Below are 22354 nucleotides of genomic sequence, written 5' to 3'. Positions count from 1 at the left end.
ATTTTATAGTGAGTCTTTAGTGACTGCTTACTCTACGGCTCTGTTATAAACATGTCATAGGCAATGTTTTCATTATGTTTTACTTTATAAAAAACATCGAGCTGCCCCAGTTTTAATTAGTCCAGTGTCACAGTCAGTAAGGAGTAGGCGTAGAGCTATAGTTTGAACTGGGGCTCTTTCTCTCCAGTCTGTGCTCTTAACCATTATGTGATTCAGCTCCCCTGGAAGGCCAGTGAGATACTTTAAAATAAGTGGTTTTTTTTTTTATTTAATTGCAAGGCAATAAAGTGGAATGTTATAGCCATAAAACTGGAACAAAACTAGTCATTCAAATGGATCAAGTAGAAATCTTAGAAATTAAATTTATAGCCATTATAGCTTTAAAAAAGAAAACATATCATTTTAAGAGCAAATAGTGCAATTGTCATAGCTGAATACAGAATTAGTCAACTGCATGGTAACATTGAGAAAATCCTCCAGAATGCTACTCGGAAATTGAAAGAGATGAGAAATATAAAAAGGAAGTTAAGAAACGGAAGCCAGAATGTGATGCTCAACATTGTCTACTGGGAGCTCCAAGAAAGAGTAGAGACAATTGAGAAAAGAGGCAATGTGCAAATTAGAATGGCTGAGAATCTCTAACGTTGAAGAAAGACATGGAATTTCATTTTGAAAAGTCCTTGCTCCCAAGCAAAATTAAAAACAAAGCCACAGGATGCCCTTTGTATGGAAAAATGGAGGATCATCCTAAAGGCTCCCACAGAAACTGCTCACAATAGAGCAGCCACACTGACAGTTTGCATCAGCACCAATAGATGCTGGAGAATGGTAACATAAATGTCTTCAAAGTGCTCAGTACAAAAGATTGTGAACTAACATTCTGCAGCCAGCCTGACTTTTTTTTTCAGAAATACAAGGATTTGTACAATATACTCCCACAGATCCTTGCTGAAAGAACTACAAAAAAAAAAAAAAAAAAAGAGAGAGAGAGGAATGAAAAAGAAAAGGTGTGAGATGAAAAGCAACAGTAGACAAAAATCAGTGTGACATAAGAATAAACTTCCATAAATAATGACTATAAAATATTCAAAAAGGAACAATAACTTACTGTTTTTTTTCTTTTAGCTAGAAAATAATAATATGAGAGAAGGAGGTATTGTATTGAAACTAAGTCTTTTGTTTTATTTGTGGGAGGAGAGAAATACTGAGTAATGTTTAGACTGTTAAAATACATTTAACATGTATATTAAAAATCCATTGCTGTCCATTAATATTTATTAAATGAATAAAGTGTAATAGGAAGGAAGGAAGAGAAAGGAAAGAAAGGAAAGAAAGGAAAGAAAGAAAGAAAGAAAGAAAGAAAGAAAGAAAGAAAGGGAGAAAGGGAGAAAGGGAGAGAGGGAGAGAGGAAGGAAGGGAGAGAGGAAGGAAGGAAGAAAGAAAGAAACTCAGTGTCTCAAATAGAAGATTAAAAAAGGGGGGAAATATTAACACAAAATAGATTGTAAAAATAAATCCAAATATATCATTGAACACAATAAATAGAAAAAAAAGCAGCTGTACTTATCAATTATTAAGGGACATAAAACTGTTGTGCTACAAGTTTTCTCCCAGTTTGTCAGTTTTCTTTTGATTTCAGTTTTGGGATATTTTTTGTCATGACTTTTTTAAAATAATGTAGTCAAATTTACCAATCTTTTCCTTTATTGTCTTTAGATTTTCAGTAATAGTTGAAAAGCCTTTCTCCACACTGAGGTTAAGGAAGAACCCACCCATGTTTTCTACTAGTATTCGGGGTTTCATTAATCCATTTGAAGTATCGATATTGAATCCATATCCTTGAATATAAGGTATGGAGCTAATTTTATCTTTTTTTTTCCAAATGGCAAATGAACTGTCTGGCACCGTTTATTATGTCTATTCTGGTCCCAGTGTTTTGAGATATCTTTATTATATAACAAATTTTCATTCGTACATAGCTGTATTTCTGAGCTATTTTTTATGCCAGTGTAATTATTTATTCATATATCCATACTACACTATTTATACAGGCTCTGTAGTTATGTTTAATGTCCTGGTGTTCATGCATGTTTATTAATTTCTAACTTGAACTTTAGGATCAAATTGGCTAACTCCATAAAAAAAGCTTGTTGGAATTTTTATGAGGATTGTGTTCAATTTAGAAATTAATTTAGGAATAACTGACATCGTTATAATGTTGAGTCATCGTAGTCAAGGAAAAGGATGTCTTTTCATTTGATTGAGTTAACTTTAATGTCTGCTGGAAATACTTTAGAATTTTCCTTGCATTAGTTTTATACATTTCTTGTTATGTTTGTTCCTAAGTATTTAATTTCTTTGCTTCAGTTGTAAGTGGATTTCCTCTGTAACATTGTATCCTCTAATCAATTTCTTGTTAGTTGTCAATTATGATAACTTACTGAATTTTTTTGTTATTTGAGTTAGTTCTATTATTGATTCTCTAGGATATTGAGGCTTAATATCAGGTCTTCCACAAAAAGAGGTTTTTTTTTTTTCCTTTCTCTTTACTAATTCTTATGCTTAGAACTGATTTCTCTTAATTACAGTATCTAATACTTTCAGTACAATATTGAGAAGGGCATCCTTTTGCCTTATTTCTGATTTTAGTGGAAATTATCTATTTGTGGTTAATTAGATCTGTATTTTCTTTCTGGGGAAAATGTCTTTATTAAACATATATTTATATTTACATAAAAATAAATGTATAAAATATATAAATGCATATATATTCTTATTAAGGAAATATCAGTCATCCCTCAATTTTTTTATTTTTTAACATTTTTTATTGATTTATAATCATTTTACAATGTTGTGTCAAATTCCAGTGTAAAGCACAATTTTTCAGTTATACATGAACATATATATATTCATTGTCACCCCTCAATTTTTATTGAGTGTTAAATTTTGCAAAAACATTTTCAGCATCTATGGAGGTAATCATATGAATTTTGCAATTTGAATTTATTAGTATGACATATGATGTTAATGGGTTTACTAATATTGGACCAACCTTGCATTCCTGGAATAAATGCCATTTTGATATTGTATTATTGTCTTATGTTGATTTTGTTCCTTAGTATTTTATCTAGTATTTTTGTATTTATATTTTTAAGTGATATGTGTCTGTAATTTTCTTTTATGTACTGTTTTTTTAATCACATTTAGATGTTAATGTTAACCATATCTCATACTAAAAAATCAGAGTTTTGCTCCATTTTTAATGTACTGGACAACTTATAGAGCATTGGGGCTGTCTGTGTTTGATGATTTGGTTAAATTCCCCTGTGAAATAATTTGACCCTTATACTTAGTCACATATGCTACATTCTTCTATGAAAATAGGACTATTTAAGATTTCTAACTTAGGGTCCATTTTAATAATCAATGTTTGTATTGAAAATTATCCACTTTATCTCAGTTTTTAAGTTTATTTGTACAAAAGTCTGAAAAAAGTGTCTTAAATTTTTTTTCTTTCATTGACCTTTCCTCCTTGTCAATTCTTAATGTATTTATTTGTGATTTCTCCCCTTTTCTTGACTAATTTTGCTAGTTATTTGTCTCTTTTGTTCTTTTTTTTAAATCAGGAATTTGTTTACAAATTAGGCTTACTATTTTTCTCTCACCACCTCATTTTTCTGCTTTTATCTCTATTATTTCATTTTTGATCTTTTTTCTTTTATTGTTCCTTTTTGTAGTTTTCTGAGCTGAGTTTTTTCATTTTGCTCATTAAAAATATTTAGTGTTGTGATTTTTTTCTGATCACTACATTAAATATACCTCATACTCATTAGAATAAAGTAGTGTTTTCATATTCATTACTTTTTAGACATTCTGTCATTTCAATTTGTATTTCCCCTTTTCATTCAGAAGTGTTTTAATATAAAGTTTTAAAATTTCTAGGTAGAAAGGCCTTCTTATTTTTGTCGATCACTTCTAATTTTATTTCCTTATGTTCACAGACTGTTGAAATATGTCTTATTTCCTAGAACTTATTAATTTTCTCTGTAAACTATTACTTGCTAATTTTTTGTGAATATTCCATAGGCATTTGAGAGGAAGGTATACTTTCCATCACCAGGGTAGAGAGTTTAATGTATATCCATAAAAACTACCTTATGTTTTTGTGGTTTTGTACTTTCATCTCCATATTTGTTTTTTAACCTTTCTCTTGTACTAGGAGAAGTGTATTAGTCTCTGATTATTAGTGTCTTTCTGTCTGTCAGAAAGGTGGTTGCCATGTTATTTGGTGCAAAAATATTTATAATTTTAATATTTCCATTATGAATTGTGGCTTTTAAGCTTTAAAAGTATTTTTCTTTGTCATGTTTAATATTTTTTGACTTGAATTCTTTGTCTTGGATCAGAATTACTTCTCTTACTTTCTCGTTTTCATATATCCATTATACCTTTGTCCTTCTCTTTATTTTTAACCTTTCTGAATAACTTTGTTTTAGGTGTGTTCCTAGTAGACAGAATATAGTTGGGTCTTAGTTTGTAAGCTTCATGGAAACTTTTTACACCTATACACATTCTTGATGACTTATATGTTTGGCCTCAACTCGGTCATAATATTATATGATTGTGTGTATTGTGCGATATGTCCCATTTTTTGCTCTCCACAAAATGTGTAACTTTTGCTTTTTAATCTATAATTTTTCTTTAATGTTGGTATTTGGGAGGGTTTGTAGTGTTGTCTCATAGTTACCTTTGGGCATACACTGCTCTTAGAGCCTTTTGTCTCTTGTTTCTTACTTAACTTGTTGCTGTTTTGTTTATCAGATTTTATTCATCCTCTTCAACTCTAACCTTTTGCCTTTACAATAATCAATGATCTAATTCTACTTTTCTTTTCCTTCTCTCTTCTCCCATCTTTTGTTTCATTATTTATATAAAGAATTCTTGTATATTAATACTGAAAAGCCAAACAGCAAAATAATTAGATGGTTTAAAAAAATGAGAATATACAACTAATGGAAGAAAAGATTTCCAATGACCAATACAAATATGAATAGAAACTTAAATTCACCAGCAATCAGAAAAGTACCAATCAAAATAATATATATATATATATATAATTTTTTTTTTTTTGGTCTGGCAGTGGCAAAAATTAAAGCCTGGCCAATGTATTTTGGGGAAAATGAGACAAAAACAATGCCATCATACATTTCTGTTGGTGGAGGGGGGTCTAAATTGGTCTGACCACTTTATAATTTTGTAGTATTATGTCTCATGACTGAGCAATTATAGTTTGTAAAGTAGGTTATAGAGAAACTGCTCCAGAAGACAAATACAGAAATATTAATTGAAGTACTTTTGCCAGAAGTAAAAAATTGGGAATGACCTAAATATTTATCAATTGGTCTATATAAAAATGCAATTATATATGTATATAATAAATTCTCTCCAGCAATGGAAAAACATATACTAGAGTGTATCTCCATATTTAGTTTTTAAAAGGTAAATAAAACGAGTGGTAACTAGCGTGCAGAGGTAGAGTGTAGGCTCCATACTTGCAGTGTTAATATTGATGCTTTTTAACCCTCAACAAGTTCATCTTTATTTAGAAGATCACAGTGTCCCCTCATTTTAAAAATAATAATGATTATATCACTTATCTCATGGTTTTACTGTGAGAATTAAATATATAAATATATTGAAAATTTTTTTTGAAGTTCCTAGTTCATAGAAAATGTTCTATAACTGTTAGCTATCACTGTAATTTAAAACCAAAAGCTAAAAAATACATAATTTTGAATAAAAACTAAGATGAAGGTTATATTACCACATGAATATCAAAACATGTGAATAATTACTATATACTTTTTATGAATCCAGTGTATGTAAAATTATTAAAAAATGACTTGGAAGAAAACCACATACCAAAGTATGAATAGGGATTGTGTGTGCTGAAAATGGGGAAAACAGGGAAATGGGAATGTCATTTAAAAGGATTTTAGTTCTATCTATTGCTGATTAATTAAAAGAGGGAAAAAAGAAAAGCCAGAAAGCAAATATCACAATTTGTGAACAGCGTATACTTCTGGGTGGTAGAACTAGAAATTGAACTTGTACATAACTTTAAAAATTTATCAGAAAGAAAGAAACAAATCAAGGAACATATAAGGTGTGCTCCTTGCTGGCCTGAAGGTGGAACTCTGCGGCATTGAGGGAGATGAATGAGTGAGTGGATGGGATTCCTGATGCCTGTTCACCACCTACCACACATCCCAGAAGTCTCCAGATTGGAGGTTCTCCTTGTGCCATCACTGGTCGTAAAATTCAACTCAATAAATGTGTTGTTCATCGTAGCTTAAAAAAATCAATGCATGATTTAGCTAAGAAAATGAATTAGAAATGAATCAGAGCAGTTGTGTTGGGGGGGAGAGAGTGTGGAGAGAGCCGTGTGGGTAGGAGAACTTTTATTCTGATGATAATTTTCAGTTGCTCTCACTGCTCCCATCCTCACAGCTAATTCCTGCCTCCCCTACTATCTAGCATCTGGGAGTCTGAACCTCCGTGGCATCCTGCGAGGCAGACAGACACCTATTTGGGGTGTTCTCTGAGTTCTTTCCCTTATTTCTTTAGTTACCACTCCTTTTAGTTCCCTTTTAACTTCTCATAAAGAGATGGAAACCACCCAGAACATGATGGCCTATTTCCCTTTCTCTATTCTATTATAGCTTCATACATTTTTCATACATTTACTGTCATTTTGAGGGATGTTCAAAGGGAAAGAGGAAAAAAATGTTCTATTTACTTTAAAAAGAACTTCACACTTATTTTACATGAGGGTGATGATTAATTTTATGTGTCAAGTTGACTGGACAACGAGGAATCCAGATATTTGGTCAAACGTTATTCTGGGTGTGTATCTGAGAGTATTTCTAGATGAGATTAACATTTGAATCTGAAGACTGAGTAAACCTGTTTGCCTTCCCCAACGTGGATGAGCCTCATTCAATTGGTTGAAAGCCTGAATAGAACAAAAAGTCAGAGGAAGGGACAATGCATCCTTCCTTCCTGCCTGTCTTCACTGGGACATGGGGCTACTCCTGCCTTCAGACTCAGACTTCGACTCAGACTGGGACTTATACCTTTGCTTCCACTTCTCAGGCCTCTGGACTAGGACCACATGCCATTGGCTTTCTTGGGTCTCCAGCTTGCTGACTGCAGATCTGGTGACTTTTCAGCCTCCATAATCACGTGAGCCAATTCCTTATGACAAATCTCTGTAGATTTCTCTGTATAACCTTAATACAATGAGCAGCCTCTTTTATATGCTCTCTGGTTATCCACCCTTAGGAAGCTTTTTAAACAAATATATGTTGGATTAGTATTTATTTCTACTGCAGTTTGCTTTTTCTTTCTTTTTTTTTCTTCTCGCATTTTGAGTTCTAGTCTATCTTTTAGTATGACTGAGATAATTTTAATTTTTTGAAGAGTCCGCTCATCACATAAACTCTTCTGAGACAGTCAGAAACCTGCTTTGCACTTCAGCCCTGGCCAAGGCGTCACTCTCCAATATCTCACATTAATTTCTTTTTCCCATATTATTCTGTACTCAAGACCCCTTGGGTTTCATACAGTAATTTAGGCTCCTGCTCCAAGGAGTCTCCTCTGCTAATTTTATACACATTCCCACTATAAGACTCAATGGTCAACAATGGTGTTCATATCTCTGTGAATACCGAGTATTCTGTCACTCAGATTAATTGATTTGCTGATGTTTATGTTGTCAGTAAATGGCAGAACTTGGACAGTTGCATTTAGTTCAAGCAATATTTGTAAATGTCTATGTGCCTGATGTTTACAACGTTCCTGGGGTAGAGGTAAATCCAATATAGCTCCTTACTTAAAAAAAAATGTGTGTTATAGAACTATGGCTTTCAGACCTTTTTGATTATGATTTATCATTAGAAATACAGTTTATCTAATGACCTTGTTCACACATACATATGGAAAATTAAGTAAAAAATTTCAGAAAACTGTTTAACTTTCTTCATGCAACATAATTGGATATTTGCCTATTCTGGTCTATTTATTTAACTTAAAGCACCAGGTCATAATATGCTATATTGACTTTACAGGTCCTGAGCAACCATTAAAACAGTTTAAAACAAATAATTTCAGATACTAGGGAACATAATGAGAATCATTTTTAATTCCAAATTGAGAACCTTTCTTACAGATTATGTGATGGTACTTATTTTTAGCTTGGACTCATAGCCTACACCTTAGGCATTTGCATTTACATATTAATTTATCAGCCTCTTAGATCCTGACTGGATGAAACACAAATAAGGTAAATTTTGATGGAAATAATCCTTGAATGATAAGAGGAAGGAAAGTGTTGAAGGGGAAGGGATGACAAACCTAGCCAAGGATGGTTGGGTTCATAGGGTGGTGGTCCAGAGAATTACCTAAACTAGTCATTAAAGTAAAGAATAATCTGAAGACCGCTTACAGAATTAGGGGAGCTTGGAGGGTGGATCAAATCTAGTGGATAGAATCATAGAAAGTATTTTGTTTCTTCCATCACTCAGCTCAGGGGTTATTTCCTCCAAAAGAAAAGAAAAAAAAAAAGCTTTTCTTGTGGCCCTTGAAGGCTTACAGCATCCTGGGCTTGCCTCCATCAATCCCTTATATCATATTGGTATGATGTTTTGGGGTCTTGAGAGCAGGGAGTGGCTTCTTCTTTGAATCCTAGCATCTAGCTGAGCACCTGGCACATTGCAGGGCTCACGTATGTGTCCCCTGGACTTCCCTAAATCTGTTTCCTCCACTGAAAAACAAAGTCAGGCTGCCTGCTCTGCAAGGGCCCTTGCGGTCCTAACGGTCTGTGACTTCGACAGATCTGAAGCAGCCCGGGGCACTCTGCTTCATAACAAACCCCCACAATTTCGCTGTGGTTGGCTCAAGATTATGAGTTAAGACAAGAATGGCCTGTGCCTGCTTTACGCCTGCCCTTGCCCTGGCAGAATAAGCCACCCGTGCGCTGGCTGATAAGAACACTTGAGAGCCTGATGCAGCAGCGCCCGCAGCAGAGCAGAGATTCCAGCCTCCACCTCCCACATGACTGCTGCTGCTCTCCAGGCCGCAGCTTCCTCCATGGCCCTGGATTGGCCCACGGAGTGACAGAGGGCTGGGAGGGAGCCTCTGTATAATCCTTGGAGGAAAAGGCAGTCCCAGACAGTTTTGAAGTTTTCAGAGACTTTGCTCTGCTGATAAGAATTTGTGCTCAAAGCTGAGGAGCTAAGCCACCTGCCAAAATGTGCAAAGGACTTGCAGCCTTGCCCCACTCGTGCCTGGAAAGGTGAGAAAAAGTTGTTTTGGCTTACCAGATGGAGGAATGGAGGATCTTCACTTAGGGGAGGATGCCCCGAGGCAGTCCAAGGTCACTGGAGTTTGTGGTGAAACGGGTGAAACAGGTGCTCAGTGGTAGACTGGAGATTGCCTCCTCTTTGCTAACAACAAAGAGGTTTTGAAAGATCTGAGCTAGGAGACGAATACAATGTGAGCTATACCATACATCACTGAATGCGTCATTTCCTCTGAGGAGATGCTATTTTATAGCTGCTTGTTCCGAGTCAGAACTGTATGGTTAAGAACAACACCAAATTACTGGGATTTGAATTCTGTCTCCACTATTACTCTTTGTGTGGTATGGGGCAATTTATTCTGTATCTCAGTTTCCTTATCTGTAGAATGGATCTACTGAGAGTATCTATCTCACTAGCTGGTTATGAGGATTGAATGAATGACTGTACGTGAAAAGCCCAGAACACTGTCTGGCACATGTTAGAACTATATAAATGTTAACCTTGCAGGGTGACACCTTTTAGGACAAGATGTGAGAGTCGCAGGCTGAGACCGGAGCTGCTTGGAGGTGCACAGAAGAAATGGATTTCTTGTGTGCCAAGAACAAGCTGTCTCCCTCTCTGATCAGTTTCTTTGGGGAAAAGTTGTAGAAAGAGCAAAATGTGAAACTTGGCAGAGCTGGTCTTTCTTAGCAGGATTAGGCAGCTACCTTGTGACAATCTTGTTAAAGGCTCAGCAAAGGGCCCAGGCCATTCTGTAGTAGATTTTAGTATTACTGCTGAATGTCGGTTAGACCGTGCCGACTGGTGTTATCAGTCGCCCGCGCACTTGTTGAGGCCAGCTCCGTCTCACAGCTCAGGGGTCAAGTAGCTGACCTGGAGTCACACAGCTAGTAAGGGGACCCAGAGCTGGGGCCCAGGCTGCTGGGCCCAGCACCTGGACTGATTTAAAGCTCTCTGGGGGATAAAGGGATGGGGCAGAGCAGCAGAGACGCGGAGGTGAATGAGGTGTGATGCCAGGAGAGAAAGACTTGAGTAACCAGAGTTGCCCTGCAGACTAGAAAGTCCGGGTCCTGGTCTGAGGACTGGAAGTGCTGGGTGTGGCCCTGAGGATGGCAGGACTGCACTCTTGGGGGGACTCAGGGCCACCTTCCTCTTTGCTGTGGGGTGGCCTAGGGGCAAATGATGTTGTTTGGAAATGACATGACTGTTTTGTAAGAAAGATACAAAAAGAATGCATTTTCTAATGTAAACAAGTTAGAAAATACAGAGAAGTCCCAAGAAAATATTAAAGATGCCTCGGAAGTCCCCTGCCCAGAACTGAGCTCCCTCAACACCCGGCCCCCGTCCTCTGCCTGCATGGCGGTCACGGTCAGCCCGCCTGGTGCCCTGGCTCTGAGATCAGATCCACTTGGCCCCAGTGAGCTCACCTGCAGAAGCAGGTGGTGCTGCCCTGCTGGGATCAGGGAGTCGGCTGCAGCGAGTGTTTGGAGTGGTGACGCCCACACCCAGAAGGGCGGGTGACTTGATGGCTTTTTTTTTCTTTCCTTCGTGAATAAGCCTACATTTCAGTGCTCTTTTATCATCTCCTCTTTGCATCTAGTAATACATCATGTCCATCCGTACTTGTGAGTAAGCATTGGCTTGATGGTCTGTGCCGCCTGCCGGGCGGGCTGTAATGTTGTTATTTATTTAGCCAGTTCCTGTGAGTATACGTTTAGATGACAAGTTTTCACTTTTGTTAAAAGTGGAGCAGAGTGAACGTTCTGGGCTGGCGTCCTTTTGAACTTGTGGGATTGCGGAGTCCGAGGAAAGAAGCGTGGCAGAGCTTGTCAGTCTCCTGCAGAAAGCCAGGCCCGGCCCCGCCCTCACCAGTGAGCGGTAACTTTGGCCAGGGGCCTCTTGCCCTGGGACAGTGTGATCCATGGGCCATGCTGTGAAGTTGGCCAGGTTCCAGCCCTTGCCTGGAGGGGGAGGCTTTGCAGCTGGATAGCAGGCACCCCCAGGAAGACAGTAAGTTGTTTCCCACTGAAGACTGAGGGTCCTGTAAGCCACTGATAGTGGGATCCATGCAGGTGTGTGTTTGGGTGGAGTAGGGGGCAGGGAGGGCTGCCCAGTGTGGCTCTCCTTGGGTTTTTGGGACAGAAGAGGAATGACCCGAGGGACCTCACAAAGGGGTGGGGGGAGTCAGAGCAGGCCGGGCAAGCTGGGGCAGGCGCTTCAAATTTGCGATCTGCAAGTCGAGAAGATACTGTGAAAAAAAAGTTCTGAAATTTTGTGATGGATGTCCTTACCACTGAGTAGTTCCCTTCCCTGTGGCTGAAGTGTTTCTAGAAACTTCTGCCACCTTTGGCTGCTTTGGGTGGAATTGCCATCCCACGCCTGGAGCCTGTCCTGGGCAGCCAGGCATTACCATCTCCTCCTGCAAAGCCACCCACTGGGTACTTCCCTCTGACCATGGGTTAGGATGAAGCAGCCACTCTAGAGATGTCTTTTCCAAAGTTTTGCAGCTACAGAGGTTGTACCACCACTTGAGTTTTTGGAATGTCCCGTCTGAGACAGTTGATGTTGAACAGAAACCACATTCTTCTGAACATGAAACTAGTCGCTCTTTTGCTGTGAGGAATGCAGTTTGTGTGAATCATTTCATTTCACTCATACCGTTTTTTAAAGCTGGTAAGAAAAGATGAGTGGCGTGCACACCTGCATGACCTGATTAGCAAAGTGCATTTATTTGGAAAGGCAGCTGCTGGAGGCTGGGACACACTGGTGGCCTGGAGATTCAGATGCAGCCGTCTTTGATCAGAACCATCTTTTACAAAGTGTTTGGTAGACTCCTGACTTGGAACAATCTGAGATTTTGATGAGAAACTGGATTTAAAGGAGCCCAGGTGTGTTTACTAACTTGATGTGGGTCACCTGGGTTAGTGTCTCCACTATGGGAGTGGGAGAATTGGCTTTCCATCCCTGAAGAGTGGTGAGGTGGTGTAGGGGGCAGGCCTGGGGTCAGACGCTGGGTTTTGGACACCAGCCTCACTGTTAGACACTGACTTGGCTTCTGGAAGGTTCCAAGCTTTCACATTAGTGTTCTTATCTGGGAAATAGAGGTGATGATGATAATGGTTGCTGGAAGGAAGAATCCTTGTGAGATGTCAGCACATTCCTGGGGTCACGGGTGCCCTGACTCACTCTCTTCTTGGCCCCAGGAGGGCTCCTGCAATGATGATGGGGCAGTCAGTTCTCCCTCATGCGTCCCCTTGGTCTCTCACAGGTGAAGACTGAGGCTAAGACTAAAGGTAACCAGAGGGGGAGGAGGTGACCATGGGCTGGGGAGGGGTCCCGCTGGGTGGGAGGAGCTGCCTCCAGTCCCATGTCAGGTGGTCAGATGCCTGGTGACCATTGTCGGTGGTGCCCTGGGACACACTGCTTCTTAGACCTGAGATAGATGACTTCTACCCAGGGGCCCCTCCCCACCTCTCTCTGGGCTGCACACCAGCTTCCAGATCCAGACATGGGGTCCCATGGACCCAGAGGCCATGAAGGATGCAGAAGGGCTGATGGAAAGTAGACAGGGTGAGACCGTGTCAGCCCTGAGGGAAGCCCTATTGGCCACTGACAGGGTCAAAGATTGGGATGAGAATTCTGCTTCTCCTGGTAACCCCACAGCCAGCTGGAGGTTGGATCTCATTTTCTGCTCCTCCAGGAGCACTTCCTCCCTGCAGACACCCATCACCCCCACACCTGGAGGTAGGGCTGGCATGAGTGTCATCAGGGTCCTTGATTGCGGTCGAGGTCCCAGTGCAAGGGAGCGCTGTCCTAGCGGAGGTGGAGGTGGAGGTGAAGGTGGAGGGCAGGGTAGGGCTGAGCGCTACCTGTGCCTCAGTTTGCTCCTGTCTGAAATGAAGGGCCAGGGCCGTGGCCTCAAGGGCTCTGAAGTTTCCCAGACTTGACATTTGTGTAGCTCTGAGAGCCGTGCCTGGCGTCTGGCCGAGGATGCCCACTCTCTCCTCTGCTGCCCAGAGCCCACCTGGGTGGACATAGGTGTGGCCGGCCCCCGTGGCTGTGCCCAGACTTGGCCTGCAGCAGGTGCTCACAAGCCTGCCTGTATCCCTCAGTCTGTCCAGCACGCAGTGACACAGGTGTCTCCAGCAGGGACATGACTGGGTAATCGTGACAATAGAGCCCAAAGGGAGGCTCTGGCAGTGGGGGCAGCACCATCCAGTGACAGCTGGGAGCATAAGGAAGCGGTGCCTGCACCGCCCAGCGGCATCTGTCTAGACCACGACCTACTGTGTGGTCACGGGGAAAGTAGAAGTGTGTGTGTGAGGCCTGGCCCATGGCCTGCTTTGCAGACCTGGGAAGGACCCGTTCCCAGGACCAGGGACCAGGCCACATTTGTGTAAGGTCAGCCCACTGGGCGCACTCTCCCACCCTAGAGGGCAGCAGCCACCCCGAGGGACCCGACAGATCGGCCTGCAAGAACCTCTTCAGGTGAAGGTTTGCCTCCTAAGGGCTCGAGCTCAGGGTCTCGAGGTGAGGAGTCAAGTGCAGACCATCCCTAGCAGAGCCCTCCTGGGAGACGATGGTCATCTGGGACCCGCTGAATGAGAAAGGACAGTCCTGCATCTTTCTTGGGTCCTGCCTGGGCATGGGTCAGTGTTAGCAGGCGATGAAGTTTCCTTGTGCCATTGTGATGGAGCCTTGGCATTCTGGCCCGACGTCCTCCACAGGGCCAGGGTGGCAGGACCCTGGTGAGGGTGCGGGGGGTGGAGCAGGTGGCCTAGTTTATGTGGTGTAAGAATGTTTTAGAACGTCTTTCAGGTTTTCCAGTTGGCTGGTTTCCATAAATCGGGAGAATCAACCTCCTGACTCAAGACACCCCCGCATCCGCTCCTGCATCATTACTAACCCACACCCTAGCGGTGGTCCCAGAGGGGAGGGGCCTACTGGGGGGTGCAGGAGACAGAGCAGGGCTGGTTCCCCCCTCAGCTGGGTTTTCCACCTGGAAGAAGACAGCGTGATGGTGATGCACAAACTGACACTTGTGCACGTCTGACAGGTTCTGAGTCATCCGGAAGATGACGCAGGGATCAGACGGGACTTCCCTGCTGTGGGACTCTGAGCACAAAGACAGAGCTTACTCAGGCCCTGGGACTGTTAGACTGGGCTCTGGGACAGGCTGCATGTTCACAGAATTGGGGTCTGGCCACGATTAGCACGTGAAAAGTGGGTGTTCTATTCCCCATGTGGAGGCCACTGGTTACTTGATTTGCTTGGTTTTGCTTTGGCCCCAGGAAGAGCTAAGCATCTCCCTTCTGTCTTCTGGCTGTGGTGTCACAGGGGGAAGAGCAGTGCCTCCCCCGAGGTTATGCACAGAGTTACTGAAAGGGCTTCATTTTGTACATCACATCCTTAGCCCACCTGGATTTCCCTTTCAAATAGTAAAAATGCTATTTCAAGTGGAAACAAAACAAATCACCACCAGCCCCTGCTTAAGCCATGTGGGCAGGCACGCAAAGCCACCTTTCCTGTGGCTTCATTGACAGGGAACACCCAGGAGAGGTAAAGACACCCAGAGGGGAAGTGGACTCGGGGCTGTCAGGGGCTGGAGGGGGCGGGGGAGTGCGTGCTCTGGAACCAGGGTTTTACTTTGAAGAAAGGAACAGTGTGAGCCTGCATGGTAGTGAAGGTCGCACAGCATCGTGAAGGCACCTAGTGCTCCTGAGTTGCACAATTTCAGAGGGACAAAGTCTATGTTTTATTAAAAGAAAGTTAAAAAAGAAAAATAAAGGATGACATAACCGATCTGAAACAAACAGAGGGAAGCGAAGAAAAGCCAAACTCCAACAAGTGCAGGGGAAGGGAAGTCAAGTTCGGGTGGGGGAGGGGATTCATGGTGGGATTTTGAAGAAGAAGGTGTGGGTGGGCACAGAGGGGGCTCAGCCCCAGGGGCTGGTGACGCCTGAGCTGGTTCTCCGTGGCCCAGCGGTCCAGCTGCAGGTGCAGCATCTTCAGGACCTTCGGAAGCAGCAGGAGCTGCGGGACCTTCAGCAGCAGCCGGAGCTGCGGGACCTTCAGCAGTAGCAGGAGCTGCGGATCCCTCAGGAGCAGCAGGAGCTACTGGAGCGGCAGGAGCTGCAGGATCTTCAGGAGCAGCGTTAGCTGCTGGAGCTGCAGAAGCTGCAGGAGCAGCAGGAGGGAGCTCGGGGTCTCCTGCTGGATCCTGATGGCCCTGGCTTTGGTCTCTGGCATCTTCCCCTGCCCCCGCCTGCTCGGGATCTGTGACTGTTGGAAGTGGAGAGAGCTTTCAGTCTTGTGGAGGTGCTCATGCTGTGAGAGAGGAAAACTTTACCCATGTGCCTCCCTTTCCATGGGCCTCTTCAAGGACAGACATCTTCCCAGAGCTTCCCAGACAGCTCCCACCCAGCAAGTGCCCACAGGATGTGTTTTGTGACTGAATTCTTCTAGACAGGTGGTCTGAGGCCAATCTTTGCTCTGGTGCCAGCAGCAGCCTCTGGGGACGCCTCCCTGTGTGGCCCAGCCCTAGGCCCTCCCTCACCTACGCACATGCACCAGCCCCGCCCTTCTCACCTTCGGGCTCTGCCTCGGTGGGCTCCTGGTCCTCCGCCTGACTCCCAGGGAGGTGCTCCAGGTCAGAGGCGGGTCTGCTGAGCTGCCTGTCACCCGCGGGCAGGGCCCTGGCGTGACGCCTGGGCGGTTTCTGGGGAGGAAGCCGTCGTGGTGGCGGCGACCCCCCCGTGTGCAGACTCACCCGGAGCTCGTGCTGGCCCTGAGAAGCGTGCACCGGCCCCTCACTCGGGGAGGCGGCGTGGGTGTCGTCATCCAGCGGCTCCTGCAGTGTCCGGCTCTGCAATGACAGTGACCGGCAGCCGGCCCGGCCCGGAGGTCTCAGAGCCCTGCCCGGCCAGGACCACTCCTGTTTCTGCCCACTCGACCCTCTGCTGCCAGATCAGACTGGGACCTTGGTCAGCTCGGACGGCCACCCGGGAGGGAAGAGACACAGCCAGAGGGCATGGGCTTCGACTCGGGCAGCAGGGCCCTGCCCGGCTCGCCACAGCCCAGCCCGCCAGCTGGGACCCGGGGTGCGGACGTGACCGGCCCCCCAGGCCTCTGACCTGCTCGTGCTTGAGGCAGGGCACCCCCCCTCCCCCAAGCCCAACATGACTGCCCACCTCCACCAGCAAGGAGAAGGGGATGTGGGGCTATACCCGGGTGGGGTCTGAGTGGTGGCCCGGCCTGGGCGGGCCTGCCCCAGGCCTCCCTGGGTTACCTTTGGGTCCCTGTGGCCAAAAGGCCAGAGGCGCCTGGGGTGAGAGCTGACCCAGCGCCGGCACCGCTGGCCCAGCCCCTCGCTGCGGGCCTTCCGGGGGCCGCGGCCTCGGGGTGTTGGGACACAGCAGAACATGTCTGAGTGGAGCTGAGTTCCCCAGCCAGGTGAGCTGAGTAGGGGCTTCTCCACAGAGTGGGTGCCTTGGTGACCTCAGTAATAAGTTCTGTTGGGTTCTAATTGCCAGGGAAGTGAGGTCACTTCCTGGGGTCCCCTTCCCCAAGCTTCCTCCTTCCACAGAGGTCCCCAAGGGCCTCTCTGGGCTGCTGACTGCTCACCTCCCACCCCGTGCCATGTCCGCACACAGTGACACCAACTCAGCCCCCCTCCCCAGAACCCTGCGGAGGCCTGGATGCAGCCAGGGCGCCAGCTCTGAGGACGCAGCTGGGTTCAGACCCCTCGTCAACAGTGCTGTCACCCTGGACAAGCCACCTGCCTCTCAGGGTCTCCCCAGTCCCCCATCGGCACAGTGGGGATCATTCTGGCCCCTCCTTCCTGGGGAAGCCATCGTGTCTCCAGAGCCACAAACACCTACCGCACCTGTCAGCCCTGCGGGCTGGCATCACAGGGAGCTCGTGCGCAGACTCAGCGAAGGGAGGGCCCCACAGAGGGCTGGCGGAGCGCAGAGCACACCCCACACAGGCTGGGGTCTGCCCTGGGGTCCGGAGAAAGTCACTCCCCTCGCCGCCTGCTTCCCAGCTCCCTGTCGGGGCGGGGGCGGGGGCGGGGGCGGGGGGAGAAACTGAATGTAACTGTGACTTCGTTCTCGCTGGCATACCACCTCCTGGGTCATTCTGTCATGTTTAGATTCAGGCCCAGTGTCTCATCTCGGCCTCTGGGGTGGGCTGCCCCACAATGCTCTCTGCTTTTATGCCTTCTGGTCACGTGTCCTTGTGTGACCCCCACACCCTCCCCTGCAGTGCGGATGGACATTGGGACCGGGTCCTGACATGCAGAGTGGCGTGTGAAAATGGGCGTGACTTCCGCTCGTTCCCAGCTCCAGTGTTCCTTCTCCCTCTCTCTGTCTCTCAGCGCCTGTCTTGTCTCTCTCTCTCTCTCTCTCTCTCTCTCTCTCTGTTTCTCTCTCTCCCTCTGCCTCTCTGTGTTTCAGTCTCTCTGTCTCTTTTCCTGGATGTATGTGCGTATACATTTACGTGCGTATCTGTGTATTTACATGTTTATATTGTTAGGGCTCAGGGCAGGTCACTTCTGAAAGTGCCTTGATGACACACTGATTCTTTTCATGTTACTGAAGAAAAAACTTCCTTGCAAGTTGTGCGAGCACTTTGGTGGGGTCAGCTCTAAGGATCAGCACTGCTGGGGAAGGGCTGCGCCTGTGGCCCTTTGATGCGTCCTGCACACTGTTTCCCTGGAGGGGAATGTCTGTTCTCTCGTCCCTCCGGGGGATCTGCTGGGGCCTCTGCCTCCTCACGTTGCCACCAGGGCTGGCTGTCACCAGGCTAAAGATCTGCCAGCGTCATGGTGACAAGTGCTGTCTCCACAGTGTGTCCGTCTGCCTGTGTCCTCAGCCGAGAGGTCGAGCACGTCTAACACACACTGGCCACCTGCTCTGCCTCTCGTTGGAACTGCCCGTGTGTGTTCTGTTTGTTGAGAGCAACTGGGTTTCGAGAGGTTTTTGGACCCCGCGGATGTGTAGCCTTTCTCCAGCCTTGGGTTCTGAGGAACGCTTCTTCCGGGTCGTGGTTTGTCTTTCCGGCTATATTTCTGGGCTTTTGCTGGTTTCTTGATTTGCTTGGTTTTGCTTTGGCCCCAGGAAGAGCTAAGCATCTCCCTTCTGTCTTCTGGCTGTGGTGTCACAGGGGGAAGAGCAGTGCCTCCCCCGAGGTTATGCACAGAGTTACTGAAAGGGCTTCATTTTGTACATCACATCCTTAGCCCACCTGGATTTCCCTTTCAAATAGTAAAAATGCTATTTCAAGTGGAAACAAAACAAATCACCACCAGCCCCTGCTTAAGCCATGTGGGCAGGCACGCAAAGTCACCTTTCCTGTGGCTTCATTGACAGGGAACACCCAGGAGAGGTAAAGACACCCAGAGGGGAAGTGGACTCGGGGCTGTCAGGGGCTGGAGGGGGCGGGGGAGTGCGTGCTCTGGAACCAGGGTTTTACTTTGAAGAAAGGAACAGTGTGAGCCTGCATGGTAGTGAAGGTCGCACAGCATCGTGAAGGCACCTAGTGCTCCTGAGTTGCACAATTTCAGAGGGACAAAGTCTATGTTTTATTAAAAGAAAGTTAAAAAAGAAAAATAAAGGATGACATAACCGATCTGAAACAAACAGAGGGAAGCGAAGAAAAGCCAAACTCCAACAAGTGCAGGGGAAGGGAAGTCAAGTTCGGGTGGGGGAGGGGATTCATGGTGGGATTTTGAAGAAGAAGGTGTGGGTGGGCACAGAGGGGGCTCAGCCCCAGGGGCTGGTGACGCCTGAGCTGGTTCTCCGTGGCCCAGCGGTCCAGCTGCAGGTGCAGCATCTTCAGGACCTTCGGAAGCAGCAGGAGCTGCGGGACCTTCAGCAGTAGCAGGAGCTGCGGATCCCTCAGGAGCAGCAGGAGCTACTGGAGCGGCAGGAGCTGCAGGATCTTCAGGAGCAGCGTTAGCTGCTGGAGCTGCAGAAGCTGCAGGAGCAGCAGGAGGGAGCTCGGGGTCTCCTGCTGGATCCTGATGGCCCTGGCTTTGGTCTCTGGCATCTTCCCCTGCCCCCGCCTGCTCGGGATCTGTGACTGTTGGAAGTGGAGAGAGCTTTCAGTCTTGTGGAGGTGCTCATGCTGTGAGAGAGGAAAACTTTACCCATGTGCCTCCCTTTCCATGGGCCTCTTCAAGGACTGACATCTTCCCAGAGCTTCCCAGACAGCTCCCACCCAGCAAGTGCCCACAGGATGTGTTTTGTGACTGAATTCTTCTAGACAGGTGGTCTGAGGCCAATCTTTGCTCTGGTGCCAGCAGCAGCCTCTGGGGACGCCTCCCTGTGTGGCCCAGCCCTAGGCCCTCCCTCACCTACGCACATGCACCAGCCCCGCCCTTCTCACCTTCGGGCTCTGCCTCGGTGGGCTCCTGGTCCTCCGCCTGACTCCCAGGGAGGTGCTCCAGGTCAGAGGCGGGTCTGCTGAGCTGCCTGTCACCCGCGGGCAGGGCCCTGGCGTGACGCCTGGGCGGTTTCTGGGGAGGAAGCCGTCGTGGTGGCGGCGACCCCCCCGTGTGCAGACTCACCCGGAGCTCGTGCTGGCCCTGAGAAGCGTGCACCGGCCCCTCACTCGGGGAGGCGGCGTGGGTGTCGTCATCCAGCGGCTCCTGCAGTGTCCGGCTCTGCAATGACAGTGACCGGCAGCCGGCCCGGCCCGGAGGTCTCAGAGCCCTGCCCGGCCAGGACCACTCCTGTTTCTGCCCACTCGACCCTCTGCTGCCAGATCAGACTGGGACCTTGGTCAGCTCGGACGGCCACCCGGGAGGGAAGAGACACAGCCAGAGGGCATGGGCTTCGACTCGGGCAGCAGGGCCCTGCCCGGCTCGCCACAGCCCAGCCCGCCAGCTGGGACCCGGGGTGCGGACGTGACCGGCCCCCCAGGCCTCTGACCTGCTCGTGCTTGAGGCAGGGCACCCCCCCTCCCCCAAGCCCAACATGACTGCCCACCTCCACCAGCAAGGAGAAGGGGATGTGGGGCTATACCCGGGTGGGGTCTGAGTGGTGGCCCGGCCTGGGCGGGCCTGCCCCAGGCCTCCCTGGGTTACCTTTGGGTCCCTGTGGCCAAAAGGCCAGAGGCGCCTGGGGTGAGAGCTGACCCAGCGCCGGCACCGCTGGCCCAGCCCCTCGCTGCGGGCCTTCCGGGGGCCGCGGCCTCGGGGTGTTGGGACACAGCAGAACATGTCTGAGTGGAGCTGAGTTCCCCAGCCAGGTGAGCTGAGTAGGGGCTTCTCCACAGAGTGGGTGCCTTGGTGACCTCAGTAATAAGTTCTGTTGGGTTCTAATTGCCAGGGAAGTGAGGTCACTTCCTGGGGTCCCCTTCCCCAAGCTTCCTCCTTCCACAGAGGTCCCCAAGGGCCTCTCTGGGCTGCTGACTGCTCACCTCCCACCCCGTGCCATGTCCGCACACAGTGACACCAACTCAGCCCCCCTCCCCAGAACCCTGCGGAGGCCTGGATGCAGCCAGGGCGCCAGCTCTGAGGACGCAGCTGGGTTCAGACCCCTCGTCAACAGTGCTGTCACCCTGGACAAGCCACCTGCCTCTCAGGGTCTCCCCAGTCCCCCATCGGCACAGTGGGGATCATTCTGGCCCCTCCTTCCTGGGGAAGCCATCGTGTCTCCAGAGCCACAAACACCTACCGCACCTGTCAGCCCTGCGGGCTGGCATCACAGGGAGCTCGTGCGCAGACTCAGCGAAGGGAGGGCCCCACAGAGGGCTGGCGGAGCGCAGAGCACACCCCACACAGGCTGGGGTCTGCCCTGGGGTCCGGAGAAAGTCACTCCCCTCGCCGCCTGCTTCCCAGCTCCCTGTCGGGGCGGGGGCGGGGGCGGGGGCGGGGGGAGAAACTGAATGTAACTGTGACTTCGTTCTCGCTGGCATACCACCTCCTGGGTCATTCTGTCATGTTTAGATTCAGGCCCAGTGTCTCATCTCGGCCTCTGGGGTGGGCTGCCCCACAATGCTCTCTGCTTTTATGCCTTCTGGTCACGTGTCCTTGTGTGACCCCCACACCCTCCCCTGCAGTGCGGATGGACATTGGGACCGGGTCCTGACATGCAGAGTGGCGTGTGAAAATGGGCGTGACTTCCGCTCGTTCCCAGCTCCAGTGTTCCTTCTCCCTCTCTCTGTCTCTCAGCGCCTGTCTTGTCTCTCTCTCTCTCTCTCTCTCTCTCTCTCTCTGTTTCTCTCTCTCCCTCTGCCTCTCTGTGTTTCAGTCTCTCTGTCTCTTTTCCTGGATGTATGTGCGTATACATTTACGTGCGTATCTGTGTATTTACATGTTTATATTGTTAGGGCTCAGGGCAGGTCACTTCTGAAAGTGCCTTGATGACACACTGATTCTTTTCATGTTACTGAAGAAAAAACTTCCTTGCAAGTTGTGCGAGCACTTTGGTGGGGTCAGCTCTAAGGATCAGCACTGCTGGGGAAGGGCTGCGCCTGTGGCCCTTTGATGCGTCCTGCACACTGTTTCCCTGGAGGGGAATGTCTGTTCTCTCGTCCCTCCGGGGGATCTGCTGGGGCCTCTGCCTCCTCACGTTGCCACCAGGGCTGGCTGTCACCAGGCTAAAGATCTGCCAGCGTCATGGTGACAAGTGCTGTCTCCACAGTGTGTCCGTCTGCCTGTGTCCTCAGCCGAGAGGTCGAGCACGTCTAACACACACTGGCCACCTGCTCTGCCTCTCGTTGGAACTGCCCGTGTGTGTTCTGTTTGTTGAGAGCAACTGGGTTTCGAGAGGTTTTTGGACCCCGCGGATGTGTAGCCTTTCTCCAGCCTTGGGTTCTGAGGAACGCTTCTTCCGGGTCGTGGTTTGTCTTTCCGGCTATATTTCTGGGCTTTTGCTGGTTTCTTGATTTGCTTGGTTTTGCTTTGGCCCCAGGAAGAGCTAAGCATCTCCCTTCTGTCTTCTGGCTGTGGTGTCACAGGGGGAAGAGCAGTGCCTCCCCCGAGG

Source organism: Vicugna pacos, chromosome 35, assembly GCF_048564905.1.
Source record: "Vicugna pacos chromosome 35, VicPac4, whole genome shotgun sequence".
Taxonomy (NCBI): Eukaryota; Metazoa; Chordata; class Mammalia; order Artiodactyla; family Camelidae; genus Vicugna; species Vicugna pacos.
Note: the sequence above shows the minus strand (reverse complement) of the source record.